The sequence below is a fragment of the Mirounga angustirostris genome, unplaced genomic scaffold (assembly GCF_029215605.1).
Source record: "Mirounga angustirostris isolate CCGP_5_RB_7025 unplaced genomic scaffold, mMirAng1.0.hap1 SCAF_7, whole genome shotgun sequence".
Classification (NCBI taxonomy): Eukaryota; Metazoa; Chordata; class Mammalia; order Carnivora; family Phocidae; genus Mirounga; species Mirounga angustirostris.
Window position 1 is genome coordinate 22,456,362 of NW_026991715.1, and position 15,896 is coordinate 22,472,257.

At 41.2% G+C, this 15,896-nt stretch overlaps 1 protein-coding gene across 2 annotated transcripts in view; it reads left to right on the forward strand.

The window, feature by feature from the left end:
• MEGF10 (multiple EGF like domains 10) overlaps positions 1–15,896 on the forward strand; it is a 358,960-nt gene that overhangs the window by 87,641 nt on the left and 255,423 nt on the right. The window contains exons 4-6 of one of the 2 annotated variants that reach the window (XM_064595846.1): positions 6,776–6,976; positions 8,540–8,675; positions 10,258–10,358. The exons of the other annotated variant lie outside the window; for it this stretch is intronic. The gene's annotated coding sequence lies outside the window, so the exon portion shown is untranslated. The remainder of the gene's footprint in view (positions 1–6,775; positions 6,977–8,539; positions 8,676–10,257; positions 10,359–15,896) is intronic. 2 annotated transcript variants of the gene reach the window in all.

The window sequence follows — 15,896 nt, forward strand, 5'->3', positions numbered from 1 at the left end:
TACCCAGCTTCTTCCGAAACCCAGAGGTTCTCACACTCTTATGTGGGATCTCAGCATTTCATTTCCCCTTCTCTTCTCCCCTACTCCCCCTTGCTCCGTTAAAAACAATTCTATAAATTTTTTTTTAAAGATTTTATTTATTTATTTGACAGAGGCACAGCAAGAGAGGGAACACAAGGAGGGGAAGTGAGAGAGGGAGAAGCAGTCTCCCCGCCGAGCAGGGAACCCGATGCGGGGCTCGATCCCAGGACCCCGGGATCATGGCCGGAGCCGAAGGCAGATGCTTAGCGACTGAGCCACCCAGGCACCCCAACAATTCTATAAAATTATCAAACAGGATCTATGAAAACACCGATGCCCTTTAGATGGGATACCAATGATACAACCAATTTATTTTTAATGTGATAATTCTATTATTTTTGCCAAACCATGATAGAATCCAAACACACAAAAATCCAGACCGGCAGCCACTTGGAAGGCATTGCCAACTTCTGGGCGTCCCTGGGCGGCCACCTTGAGAATTGCTGTGATAATTACCTAGTGCAGTGGCTCTTAACCCTGGTTGCACATTCAAATCACCTGGGAAGATTTTTAAAACCTTCTCACTCCAGACCAATTAAATCAGAAGCTCTAGGGATAGGGCCTAGGCATCAGCAATTTGTAAAAGATCCTCAGGTGATTCCAGCAAGCAGCCAGGGTTGAGAACCAGTGGCTTAATGTCATGTTGCCTTACTGCTGGAGTCAGGACAATGTGATAGCAAGAGGCAGAGGTGAGCACCCATCCCTGCCCTTTAACAGCCCTCTGCTTTTTGTCTGATTGGAGTTATATAAAGCCTAAGTGGAACTAAGATTAAGCCTGGTAATTGTCATGGCAATGCCCTAGATTTTTCTATCAAATCCAATCTTATTTGTGATGGGAGACGCAGAAGTGACTCTAGTGATGTTAAAATATTTCTGCTACTATTTAGAATATTCAGCATTGAACTCAACAGAGTTGTCCCATAAAATTTCAAACACGAAAACTTTTAAAAACAGCAGATCTCACCTGAATAAAAAAATATATATCATTAATTGTAAAGTGTGCTTGATCACAGAGAATTATCTAGGCAATCAGCATCATGTATAGCCTTTAATGTCTTCTGTCTGCTGAATGTGAGTTCTGCATATTGATCATAAATTTGTAAATTTCTCTAGCTTATGCCTCATCACTCCCTTTGATTAAATATAAAATAAGTGGGATTTGAAAATCGTAAAGCTGGGAGGGACCTGGGGAAACCATTTTGTCTAGCCCTGTCAATTTGCAATTGTATACCAAATCCACGAAGAGAGTCAGGCTATTCTGGTCTTCTGTTAAATTCATGAATGCTCTAGTATGAACCACTGCAGCATCCTTGTAAACGGCTCCCCCTTTCCTGCCCTCCTTTTTCTCCACACTCCACAGGCTGTCTTTGTGATGGTTCTAGACACAGATCCAATCAAGTCACTTCCTTCCTCGCTTAACATTCGTCAGTGACTCCATATTTGCCTCTGGTCTGAATTCAAACTCCTAAGCCTCACCTACCATCCTTTGTGAGCTGATCTGACCCTGTCTCCCTCGGCAGATTCATCTCCTAGAGCCTCTCTTTCTCACTCTAAATTGCAGTCACACCAGAATTCTAAGTGGTCTGAATGCAGTTCTCTGAATGTGTCTTGTATGCCACCATACGTCTGCACCTGCTGTCCTTTCTCTCTGCGATGCTCTCTCTCCCCTTCTGTAAGGAGACCCTTCCTCTGTTCTCCCTTTGTATAGTTCATATCAGGTTGTAATGAGCAGGGGAGAGAGAAATCAGAAATTGCAACACAAGGTGTGGAAAGTGGGAGAGGACTTACTGAAATGACAGTAGCAGTTTGGGTGGATGGAATTTACTTCCTGAAATAAAAGGGTTTCTCAACTGTTTCTGTATAAAGAGCTTCAAATTTCCTATAAAACCAAGGTCAAATGGGTTGAAAATGGAACTCTCTAGGGGGCGGGGTGGGAGTAGTGGTGGTATTTCAGGGATCATAAGGAGAGAGAGAATGGTTTCTTTTTTGTCTATCTGTCTATCCTCATCACCATCATTTATCTTTAGTTGGGTTTCAGGTGTGGAAGTTTATTTAATTTTTTTTAAAGATTTTATTTATTTGTCAGAGAGAGAGCACAAGCAGGGGAAGCAGCAGACAGGGCAGGCAGAGGGAAAAGTAGACTCCCCACTAAGCAGGGAACCCGATGCGGGACTCAATCCCAAAACCCTGAGAACATGACCTGAGCCGAAGCCAGACGCTTAACCAACTGAGCCACCCAAGCGCCCCTCAGGTGTGGAAGTTGAAATTAACCACACCCTTCAGTTTATGGCATCTTATTAACATTGGTTTACACAAAGATGCTATTTAATCTAGTTTTGCTTTTTTTCTTTTAACTTTATTAAAATTTTTATGCACATGCCTTATTCCTATTCTCCTTCTACCGCATAGGAAACTCTTCCAATGTATTTAACGTGCATCTTTCTATTTGTATGTGTTCTTTGGTTGTCCATCTAAAAATTGACTTTTAGTAGTCCTGTGTTCTATACTTCATTCTGTATCTTTCTTTTTTTCCACTGTGTTTTAAATATTATACATGTCGCCATGTGTATTTGGAGTCTGTGGCTTTCTAGCTGCTCAACCATCACATTTTACCTATGCATGTCTTCCCCTCCCCCATCCTGGGGAATGAGCACCGGGAGAGCTTCCATTACTCTGTCCCTATGAACAATTTTGAGATGTGTAACCTCTTGCATGTCCCCTTATGGATGTGTGTGAGATTGTCTTTGTGATAGGTACTCAGGAAGGGGGTTCTAGATATGGACACACTTAATCTGACCAAACGGTGCTGTAGATTTGCCAGGCTGTATGACAGCAGAGCATGATACTGTTACCTCCCCACCAACACTTGGCATGGCCCAGCTTTCTAGAATCTGCCCATATTATAGAAGTAAGATAATGCCTCATTTTGCTTTTCTTATTTTATTTTATTTCCTTTAAAGATTTTATTCATTTATTTGAGAGAGAGAGCGAGAGAGAGAGAGCACGCACGAGCAGGAGGTGTGGCAGAGGGAGAGGGAGAAGCAGGCTCCCCGCTGAGCAGGGAGCAGGATGGAGGGCTTGATCCCAGGACCCTGGGATCATGACCTGAGCCGAAGGCAGACGCTTAACCGATTGAGCCACCCAGGTGCCCCTGCTTTTCTTATTTTAAATAGACTTTATTTTTTAGAGCAGTTTTAGGTTCATAGTAAAACTGGGGGGAAAGTAAAGAGAGTTCCCTTATATAACCCTGTCCCCCACCAGCCTCCTCCACTATCAATATCCAGTGCAAGAGTGGTACATTTGTTACAAAGGATGAAGCTACAATGACACATAATAACCACACAAAGTGCAAGTGTACATTAGGGTTCACTCTTGGTGTTGTACATTCTATGGGTTTTGACAAATATATGATGACATATCCACCATTACAGTATCATACAGAACAGTTTCACTGCCCTAAGAATCTTCTGTGCCCTCCTCTGATTCATTCTTCCTCCTCCATAACCTCTGGCAACCACTGTTTATTTTTATTTTTGTTTTCATATTTTTACTATCTCTTACTTTGCCTTTCCCAGAATGTCATATACTTAGAATTATACAGTATGTAGCCTTTTCAGATTGGCCTTTTTCCCTTAGTAATATGCATTTAAGATATCTCCATATCATTTCATGGCTTAATTGCTCACTTCTTTTTAGCACTGATGTACCACAGTTTACCTATTTGCCTACTGAAAGGCATCTTGGTTATGGTAGTTACAAATAAATCTACTATAAATATCTGGGGGGTGGGGCAGGTTTTTATATAAATTTTCAACTCATTTGAATAAATACCAAGAAGGGCCATTGTTGGATTACATGGTAAGAGTATGTTTAGTTTTGTAAGAAACCACCAAACTGTCTTCTGAAATATCTCTTCGATTTCGCATTCCACCACCAATGAATGCGAGTTCCTATTTCCCCACACACTCACCAGCATTTGGTGTTGTCAGTTTGTGGATTTTAACTATTCCAATAGGTGTTAGTGGTATCTCGTGGTTGTTTTAGTCTGCATTCTCTAATGACATAGGATGTGGAGCATCCTTTCATATGCTCATTTGCTGACTGTATATCTTCTTTGGTGAGGTGTCTATTTAGGTCTTTTATCCCTCTTATAAATCAGATTTTTAATTTTCTTACTGTTGAGTTTTAAGAGTTCTTTGTGTATTTTGGATAACAGTCCTTTATTAGATGTGTCTTTTGCAAATACTTTCTCCCAGTCTGTGATTCATCTTCTCATTCTCTTGCCAAAGTCTTTTGCAAAGCAGAAGTTTTTAATTTTAATGAAGTCCAGCTTACCACGTATTTCTTTCATGGGGCATGCCTTTGGTGTTATATCCAAAAAGTCATCACCAAACCCAAAGCCATTTAGATTTTCTCTGTAGATTAGACTTAATAGATTTTCTCTGTTTTGTAATAATGGCTGTGTTTAGCAATCAGCTCACAAAATTCCTGAAAATTTAACAATCATCTCTTAGGAGCTGGCATGAGCCAACTCCAGCATACCACTGTGTGTAGCCAGATGGGAATAGAGAAAATTGGATTCATTATTTACAGTATGTACCAGAATAAATTCCAAATGGATCAGAGACATAAATGTAAAAATAAAATGAAACCATTCAAGTACCAGGAAAGACGTGGATAAATTCCTCTATAACCTGGGAGTGGAGAACACTTTCTGAATTATGACTTAAAATCCAGAAGCCTTAAGGGAAGTTGGATTATATTAGTTTCATAAAATGAACTGAGAATTTTTCTTTTTACATTTTTGGGAACAACTTATATAACATGGGAATTGTGTTTTTAAAAAGCTTGATAGAGTCCATTTAAAAAGCATCCAGGTCTAGAGATCTTTGGGATGGAGTTTTAACTACCAGTTCAATTTCTTTAATCCTTCTGAATCTATTTTAAGTTACCTTTTTCTTTTTGTGCCAGTTTGGCATTTCATGTATTTTCTGGGAATTTATGCCTTTTATCTATGCTTGCTTTTAAAATCTATAATTATTTCATCCTCTTCATTATTTGATCGTGTTTTACTTAGTTTTTTATCTCCTTTATTTTCCTTTCAATCTTTTTATTTATTTATTTTTTAAAGATTTTATTTCTTTATTTGTCAGAGAGAAAGAGAGAGAGTGGAAGGCTGAGGGCGAAGCAGGCTCCCGCCTGAGCAAGGAGCCCCATGTGGAGCTCAATCCCAGGCCCCTGGGATCATGACCTGAGCTGAAGACAGACGCTTAACCAACTGAGTGAGATACCCAGGTGTCCCAGTCTTTTTTTTTTTTTTTTTAAGAATTTTATTTATTTACTTGAGAGAGACGGCTCACAAACAGGGGTGAGGGGAAGAGGGAGAGGGACAAGCAGACTCCCCACTGAGCAGGAAACCTGATGCGGGGCTGGATCCCAGGACCCTGAGATCATGACCTGAGCCGAAGGCAGATGCTTAACTGATGAGCCACCCAGGCACCCCTCCTATCAGTCTAATCCGAGATTTATCTTGGTTATCTTCTCAAAAACAGAACTTTTAGCCTTATTAATCTCCTCCACTTAAAAAAATTATTATGTTGTTTCTTATTATATCCTGTCTTATATTCTTTTTTCTTCTTTGAGTTTCTTTTGATGTTCTTTTTTTATCCCTTCTTGGGTTGGATGCCAAGCATATTTCTTTTCAACTTTTATTGTTTCCTGATAAACATATTTAAATGTATATATGCTCTTCTAAATATTTCTCTAATTATGCGCCATACATTTTGTGTTTTCATGTTCACTTAATTCTAGATATTTCTTCTTTTTTTTTTTTTTTAGATTTATTTATTTGAGAGAGAGCTTATGGGAGAGGGACAGAGAGAGAGAAAATCTCAAGGAAAGTTTTCGCTGAGTGCAGAGACTGACTTGGGGCTCAGTCTCATGACCCTGAGATCATGACCTGAGTCAAAACCAAGAGTCAGACTATTAACTTACTGAGTCACCCAGGTGCCCATAGATATTTCTTCATTTTGATTATAATTTCATTTTTAACCTATGAGTTATCTAGTAATGTGGTATTTTCAAAATATGAGACATATAAAGAAATTTTGTTATTTATTTCTAGTATTATTTTATTATGTTTGGAAGATATAATATACAAGACATTGTTCCTGGTGACTTTATTGAGACTTCCTGTAGACATGATACATTCCTGTTAATATGTGTATGTTTCTAAAAAATGTATATTTGCTATTTTTTGCATGAACTATTATGGCATGTATATATCAAAAGGTATATATTATACCCAGCATACCATGAGAACATACCTATCAAAGATCTGAACAGTATAATTAATAGTATAAGCCTACCAATTATAATATTTAGATAAAAATCTACTTAATTTTTGTTTTCTTAATGCATTTCTGATAATTAGGTGTTAAAAATTACAACTATTTATATGTTTCTCTCCGAATGCTGTCAGTTACCATAACCTATTATTAGGTCCATATATGTTTGTGATGGTTATTTCTTCTCACTTTATTGTTTTGTTTACCTTTTATTTCAACTTCCTTTTTTGTCAGCTACTATCATTGCTGTTTCTTTGTGTGTCTTTGGGTTTTACGAATGTTTCTCATAGACAATGTATTTTTGGATTTTTTTTTTTTTTTAAGATTTTATTTATTTATTTTGACAGAGAAAGAGAGCATGAGCAGGGGGAGTGGCAGAGGAAGAAGGAGAAGCAGACTCCCTGCTAAGGAGGGAGCCAGAGGTGGGGCTTGATGCCAGGACCCTGGGATGATGACCTGAGCTGAAAGCTGACACTTAACCTACTGAGCCACCCAGGCGCCCCGTTTTTATTTCTTAATACTATTGGAGAGTACTTGTTTTTTTACTTGTGAGTTAACTCCATTTACATTTATTGTGATTGCTTTTGTATTAGAAATTACTTCTCCTACCCTGTCTCTTATTTTCAATTTAGTGCATTTTCTTTTTGTTTTTTGTTGGCTCAAAAAAGTATTCTGTTTTTGTTCAAGTATGGCTGCCTTTAAGATCTTTGCTCATGTTTACTTGTTCTTATTAATTTCTTTTTTTTCTGAAGTTTTTATATATTTATTTGAGAGAGAGAGAGAGAGCACATGTGCATGCAGGGGGAGGAACAGAGAGAGAGGAAGAAGCAGACTCCCCACTGAGCAGGGAGCTGGATGTGGGGCTCAATCCCAGGACCCTGAGATCATGACCTGAGCCAAAGGCAGATGCTTAACCAACTGAGCCACTCAGGCTCCCCCGTTCTTACTAATTTCTTAAACCTATCAACATCTGTGTATTTCTCCTAACTAGACAAGTAATTTAGTGAACTTGTGTGTGTGAATATATATAACTGTTTTTTTTTTTTAAAGATTTTATTTATTTATTTGACAGAGAGAGACACAGCGAGAGAGGGAACACAAGCAGGGGGAGTGGGAGAGGGAGAAGCAGGCTTCCCGCCGGGCAGGGAGCCCGATGCGGGGCTCCCTGCGGGGCTCCATCCCAGGACCCGGGGATCATGACCTGAGCCGAAGGCAGACGCTTAACGACTGAGCCACCCAGGCACCCCTATATAACTGTTATTGTACACACATACACCCATATTGTAATGGTTCTGCTTCTCTGATTGAACTCTGTTATACCGAATTACAGAAAGAGAGGACAAGTTAAAAAGAGATAAGGAAAACCCCAAACCAAGAACCATCAGAATGCAACTTAGGAACATCAAAGATAAGGAAAGAATTTTAAAAGCTTCCAGAGAAAACAAAGAGATCATTAATGAGAACAAGAATCAGGTTGAACAGTGGGCACAAAATGACAAATGGAAAAATACTTTTTAAATATTAAAGGAAAATAAATTTGAACCTTGAGTTTTATATTTAGCCAAATTATCTTTCCAATGTGATGGCTTAAATATATATATACACAAATATATGAGTATATATGTATATATATTTTTCCAGATAAGACTGAGAAGGATGTTATACTGAAAACAGGTGTTGCAAGCAGTACTTAACATTGAAGAAATATGGTAAAGGTGATACAATTCCTTGGTAAAATTTATGTTTTCATTAAGGACCAAAGTGAGAAAAAGAACAAATTTACAAATATATCCAAAACAAGCTAGAACTAAAATTTGAGATAACATTGGTATGATAGGAGTGGGAAAGGGGAATGCATGTATTGCAGGGATTTGACCTTATGAAGTGTGAACATTGGTCAGTCTCTGCAAGGGTGTGGCCTTTATGTCCAGTGCTGGAGCTTTCACACTGTAGATGAGGAGGTTGAGAACAGAAGATGGAAATAAAGGGGTGGGGGAGGGCAGTGAACAAGACATGCTGGAACTCACAAGCTCAAGCTGGAGCCGGAGGACAGACAGAAACTCCCGTTAGTTCTTGTTGCCTCTAACCTTGATTGTATGTGTTTCTTACAGAAACCAGACCTTTCATCACGATTGCCAAATACACACCTGGTCTGGGGGTCAGTGAAGCATTAGTGAGGATCTATGCAAGGTACAGAGGTTGGAGGAAACTCCATGGCTGCTTTGCACCAAGGAGGCGAGCTAGCAGGTTAGTGACAGTGCCCTTCAGACCTTTCCAAGGGACCTGGCTTATGGCCCACCTCAATGGAAATGCACGAAATAGAGTTTGGGGAAACCAAATTCAGCTTAGCCAAGTGGACACAAAGCCACTACTCACAGGTGTTAGCACTCTTGCTCCCACTCTCCACATCTTCTAGCTTTCTTCTGGATTGCCTCTCTTTACCCTTTTCTGCTGATCTCTAGGAGAGCTTGTCCATCTGATCTTTCTTTCTTTTTTTTTTTTTTTAAGATTTATTTGTTTGAGAGAGAGAAAGAGAGCGCATGCACACACACAAGCATGTGCACACGTGTTGGGGGAGGGGCAGAGAGAGAGGGAGAGAGACAATCTTAAGCAGGCTCATGCCCAGTGTGGAGCCTGATATAGGGCTCGATCTCACCACCCTGAGATCATGACCTGAGCCAAAATCAAGAGTCAGACACTTAACCTACTGAGCCACCCAGGTGCCCCTGTCCATCTGATCTTTCAACTCACTGATTTATTCATCACCTTTATCCATCTTGCTTTATATCTTAACTATTGTTTTATTCACTTCAGCTATTACATATTTCATACCTTACACTCAATTTCGTCCTTTTTTAAAAAAGGCTTTCTTGTTCTTACTTCATATTGCTGACATCAGCCTTAACTTCTTAATATATTTACAACCTTAACTTCTTAATATATTTATCATCATTAATTTCTCAGCCCATCTCCTCTCATAATTCTGATTCAGATGGTCTATACTGTTGAGTTTTCGGTCTTTCTTATATAGTAGTTGGGATCCTTACAGGGATTTTTGTTTTTTGTTTTGTTTTGTTTGTGTGTATGTGTGTGTGTGTTGGTCCCAAGAACCCCTCCTCCCTTTGACTCTCAGTTACTACACATGGTTATGGGCTGGGAAATGGCTACAGCCCAGACTCTAAGAGATGTACCTATAGGTGAATTAAAGCCAGGGAAGAGAGCCTTAGGGGCCACAGAGCTGTTGGTGATCATCCCATTTGCCCACCATCCAGAAATAACTTTTCTAGTGTGTATTTCCCATTTAAATGGGAAACAGCCTCTAGACTCTAGAAGCAGAACAGTCTCCATAGATTTGCTCTCCTTGTCCTGGGCGTTTAGAGTGGGAGGGGTCTGGTGGTGAACACCCACGGGGAGCCAGTCAGTACACATTCCCTGTCTTCCCCCCTCCTTACTCCCGAAGGGCTTTGGGGCTGCTCTCCTTGTACCCTGCTGACCTCTGCAGTCTCAGCTGTTGCTGCCAGTTTCCGTGGCGATCAGCACACTGTGTTTGTCCATGGAGGGGAGAAGCAAGAGCAGAACAGAAAGTTGTCTTCCTGTGGCTGCTTTTGCCCAGGCTGAAGCCATTCTCGCCCCCACCCCCTGCCCTATCCCCACCCCCCTTCCATCTCCCGAGTCTGCAGGCTTCCCAGGGACTTTTCATAGTGTTTTATTTTATTTTATTCTTTGTTGTTAGTTCCTCAAATTCGAGTTTCCCTCTGGCTTCTGTAGTTTCTCTAGGGTTGATTTTCAGGAAGGAGCCAGTGGCTAATGCAGTTTGTCATCTTGACAGGAGAGAATGGTTTATAGAATGAGCAGGTGTGCCACAGAAAGGGGAGAGAATCTGAGACAGCAGACGCATGAATCTTAAGAGAGGAAGGCCACAAGTGAACCGTAAGAGTTGTTTTTCCCTACATTTAATTTAAAAATTTTAATTAATATGTCTGAGTATATATGTATAAGTGTATATACATACCTATGTATGTATGTATATACATGACTTTAAAAGTGAAATAATGCTCTCAGGCTTATGATGGAAAAATAGCAATCCTCACCTTTTCCTACTCCCAATAATCTGTGCCCTCAAGGCAACAATTTTCTTTCTTTTTTTTTTTTTAAAGATTTTTATTTATTTATTTATTTTGAGAGAGAGAATGAGAGACAGAGAGCATGAGAGGGAGGAGGGTCAGAGGGAGAAGCAGACTCCCTGCCAAGCAGGGAGCCCGATGCGGGACTCGATCCTGAGACTCCAGGATCATGACCTGAGCCGAAGGCAGTCACTTAACCAACTGAGCCACCCAGGCGCCCAAGGCAACAATTTTCGACTCCGAAAAAAAACTTTCTTAAAAAAATAATAAAAAATTAAAAAAAAAACTTTCTTGTGGTGTTAATTTCCACATTCTTAGTAACATGCATCTATTACTCTTGCTTGGTTTTTAAATGTTAGATACTGTGTTTGGCTTCCTAAAGCAGAAGCTGAAGAGTCAGGGCTTGTACCCAGTGTGTTCTCCCCTTTCTTACCCTGGCCTCTGGATAGAGTTATGTGCTCCTTCATCATCAGTCAGGAGTGTTTATACTACCATGCCTGCACAAGTCCTGTTCCTGCCCGAGACGTGTAGCACGCTAAGATCATACTTCCTTTCTTAAATATATTTTTATTTTCTTAGGGTTAATGCTTGCCTTTCCCACCCCCCACACCCACACCCAATTGTTCAGTGCTCTCTGTGCCTATCATAATTCTCTGGATACTTTAATAAGAGTTGAAAGCATCAGGTAATCTAGCAGATTCTCCCCGTTCCCCAATCCCATCCCTCAGTACAGACTTCATCTTCCTGCTCACACTGGACTTGGCCTTCATCATCTTCTTGGGAACTTCTGTTGCCTGCCTCCTTGTGTTAGGTCTCCTGTTTCCTGACTTTATCTCTCTCTCTTTCTGGATTCATTCCCTTGTTTGGTGCTGAAACACCAGTAGTACCTTTCGGTTGCTTTGTAAGAAAGAGTCTGTAAGAGGCAGAAGTTTTAAGTGCGCGTGCAGTGGTCATTTGCCATTCAGGCTGCCCTACATTTTTGAACATCCCCTTTCCCATTGTTTTAAGAGTTTCCCACATTATAAATTCTGTATTCTTGACAAAGAACATTTTTAGGTCACTTTCCAGTTGTTAGGTTACAGCCGTGTGGTTTTGATTCTACCAGTCAGCTGCTTCTGTGCCGGAGTCAGAATCTGGATCCAGAGCTGTATGACTTGGGAGAGAGGCAGGTCCAAGGCTTCCACGTGGCAGGTGCATAGCTGGGTGAGGCAGCCCAGCAGGCTTCTGGAGTCCAGAGTGTGATGGAGGCATCTGCTTTTGCAGCCTCCTGATGATGGCGGAGGCAGAGGTTGGAACTGGTGCCTGTGACCACAGCGTCCGAGTTAGTGGCTTCTGTCTGAGGCGCAGACTCCCTCCAGGGGCGGGTTTGTGCTGGGGCGTCAGCACTGGGAGTGTGGTCCATTTTCTCCCAGTCTGTGAGCTCTCTCTCTCTCTCTCGTAACTCGTCTTTTTGGCTTCAGTTGGTATCTTAGTCGATTTGGGGTGCTGTAACAGAATACCACAAACTTAAAGCCAACAGACATCTGTCTCTTGAAGTTCTGGAGGCAGCAAGTCCAAGATCAGGGCGCTAGCATGGCCAGGTTCTGGTGCGCATCCTGTTCTAGCTGGCGGCCTGCTGACTTCTCCGTGTGGCCTCACATGGTGCCAGGGAAAGGGGGCTTTCTTGGGTCTCTTTTAGAAGGGCATCAGTCTCACTCATGAGGGCTCCCCCTCATGACCGCAGCACCCCCAAAGTCACCCCCTTGTAATACCATCCGTTGGGGGTTAGAATTTCAACATACGATTTGGGGGCGGAGGAGACACAAACATTTAACCAGAGCAACTGTCTAGAGTAACTTCTGCTGTATTAGCTTAACCTACCCAATGTGCCTTGTATGCCTAAAGGTATCTTGATTCTACAGCAAGACATATGAGTTTGATTGAGAGCAGATTTCTAATTTGGAAACTAGTTTCCTCAAAAACTAGAAAGCATTTCTCCATCGCCTCTGGCTTCTAGTGTTGTTGCTGCAAATTCTGAAGCCCTTCTTTTTCTGAGTCTGTATGTGATGTACTTCTCTGCAAAGCTTTTTTTTTGTTTGTTTGATCTCACCGTAGTATTTATCCTTAATTTTTTTGTTTTTCTATTTTGAAATCTACAAATGGTCATGTTTTAAAGAGTCAGAGAGTTCTGTGTGTTGTCTTATGAAAAACAACTGTTTTCTGCCTTTGCCCCCACCCCATTTCCTTACCATTAGAAGCAATGACTTTCACCACTACTATATATGAATATATAATTAAATGCATTTTTAGCACATGTGAAATGGATCCCAGGAAGTCTTTCAAAATTCTTACATTTGGCTTGCTACTTACTCACTTTGTCAAAAAAGCATTATACATAAAAGTAGATGACTGTCTTGTACTTAAACAGACTTTAGGGTGTAGGGGTTAGAGACCCTGTAATAGCAATTGGTTAGTTTTTCCTCCCCTTTCACTCATTTGGTGGTAGGATCTGAACATAGGCTGGGATCTGAAAATAGAAAGAGGCTCTACTTCTAGGGGTTGACAAGTAAGAGGTCTGGTGTTTTGGGGCCCATGAAGTTCCTGACACCAGCGTCTGGGATAAGACTCCTGACCTGGGGAAAAGGCTGGGGAGTGAAATCTAAAGAGCTGCAGTAGGAAGCCCAGGAAAGTTGGTATGGAGCTTGTTAGCTGAGCTGAGCACTAAGAGATTGGAATCTCCCTCCGTGGAACCTACCAAAACCACTGTAGCGAAGGCTAGCCTCAGCCCATCACTTGGGACCCTACTTAAGCACCTGCAGAAACAGCCCAGCAGCCAGAAGAATCCACTCCAGGCTGTCCAGGCCTCAGCTACAACTCTGCCAGCCTTTGGTGTTCCTCCTTGTTCTATGCCATCCAGCTTCGGAAACTGTCGTTAATTGCTTTGGCTTTAAGAGAGTACATTTAGTTCCAGAGTTGCAAGGTAGTGAGATAGGAGCAAGCAGGATTCCCTCCTGAGACAATTTAGAATCCTGGAATTTCTGTATTTATGGAGGCGGGTCAGGGAATCCAAGAGATAAAGTGATTTCCTGCTAAAATGGACACTGAGTGTGGCATCAGGAACCCTCCTGGGATAAGGCTGGCTGCTATTCAAGACACAGTCTATGAAATAAGACACTAGCAACTCTGGTTTCCTGTTGTTATGGACAGAATGTTTGTGTCCCGCCTCCCCCACCTCAATTCCTGTGTTGGAATCCTAACCCACAGTATGATGGTATTAGGAGGCAGGGCCTTTGGCAGCTGATTAGGTCCTGAATGGGATTAGCGTCTTCATCAAAGAGACCTCAGAGAACTCTTGCCCCTTCTGCCATGCGAGGACATAGTGAAAAGATGATCATCTAATGAACCAGGGAGGGGGCTCTCACCAGACACCAAGTCCATAGGCACCTTGATCTTGGACTTCTCAGCCTCTGGAATTACGAGAAATAAATATTTGGTGTTTAAGCCATCCAGTCTACAGTATTTTTACAATGGCAGCCTGAATGGACTAAGACATTATTATTGTCTTTCTTTCTTTTTCTTTCCTTCCTTCTTTCTTTCTTTCTTTCTTTCTTTCTTTCTTTCTTTCTTTCTTTCTTTCTTTCTTTCTTTCTTTCTTTCTTTCTTTCTTTCTCTCTCTCTTTTTTTTTTTTAAGATTTTATTTATTTGACAGAGACACAGCGAGAGAGGGAACACAAGCAGGGGGAGTGGGAGAGGGAGAGAAGTAGGCTTCCCGCCAAGCAGTGAGCTGGACGCGGGGCTCGATCCCTGGACTCCAGGATCATGACCTGAGCCGAAGGCAGACGCTTAACGACTGAGCCACCCAGGCGCCCCTCTCTCTCTCTTTCTTTCTCTCTTTCTTTCTTTTCTTTATAAGCACCTCACGATTTGGGGAGAGAAGGAGCACAAGGTGGGAGGGACTCAACCTGACATGACTTTCCTTGTCCAAAGCCACCCCAAGTTTTCCCTATTGAACCAAAGCAGTTTCCACAACTGACAAAGATATATTTGAAGTCAATTTGTATATTCTGTGATTTGAGAAACCATTTCAAAACATAAACTTGTCTTTTTTTTTTTTTAAGATTTTATTTATTTATTTGTCAGAGAGAGAGCAAGCAAGCTTGCACAAGCAGGGGGAGTGAGAGGCAGAGAGAGAAGCAGGCTCCCCGCTGAGCAGGGAGCCCGATGTGGGGCTCGATCCCAGGACCCTGGGATCATGACCTGAGCCGAAGGCAGATGCTTAACCGACTGAGCCACCCAGGTGCCCCATAAATTTGTCTTTTGGAATATGTTTGTTTTTTTTTTTTAAATCAAAGATAGGGAAGAAAAGCATAGTGGCTTAAGGCTGAATATGAGGAGCTCTGACTTTAGTTTCCCTGAACAATAGCCAAAAACAAAACAAAACAAAAAACTCAAAAAAAAAAAAAATAACTCCTCAAAAACAAAACCAAAACCATAAAACAAAAACCCAAATGAAAGAAACACTTGGTGCACTGCTAGATTCATACATCGGGGTGCATGACACAGTTTCGACAGACAATGATAAGCCCGATAGGAAACGCAGGGTGGTATTGGCTGCTGAAGCTTTTCTGGAAATAAAAAGAGACAAATAGCCCAAACCAGTCCCCACATCTGTGACTCTCACTAAATGGACTGTCTGCTCCATCACAGCTGTTTTCAAGGTCCTGGAAATCAGTTCCCTAGCTTAATCCAAGGTGAACTGGACCACGGAATCTTTCTGGTCACACTCAATTCTTCCGTAGCCAAATTTGCACAGACATTGTGTGAGCTATCCTGATTCCTTGGGTGATGTGGGGGTGTCACCACGACTGTGACTAATGAAAGACACATTTGTCCTTTGTAGGTAGGGAGAAAGGGCACTAAAGAACACTTCCATATATTAAATGGAAGGTGTAGATTGGAAATGAACAAATGGAGTCCAATAAGGGAGATTATTTAAGTTTGATAGCAAGTGGTTATAACTTGAAGAAATTCGAATGTGAGAGGTTCTAGTCAAGCATTTTTCACTAGAAAAAGCAAATCTCTAAAGTAAGCAAAAGTAATCAGAATGTATCAACTCAAGAGAGAACAAGATATGGCACTTGGAAAGAAAGGTAATAACGGGGATAATAATGTTCAGGCTCTGTTATTTTTTGAGGTTGGTTCAATAAAATGTAATGTAACATTAACAGTTTCTTGGAAAAAAAACCGATCAACTGCTCTTCTCTTTTTATCTATGGCTCTATATTCCACATGAATTATTCACTGCCGTGGTTAGTCCCTTGTAGCTGGTGCATCCCTGAAGAGTTCTGGCATGTGAAGTAACAA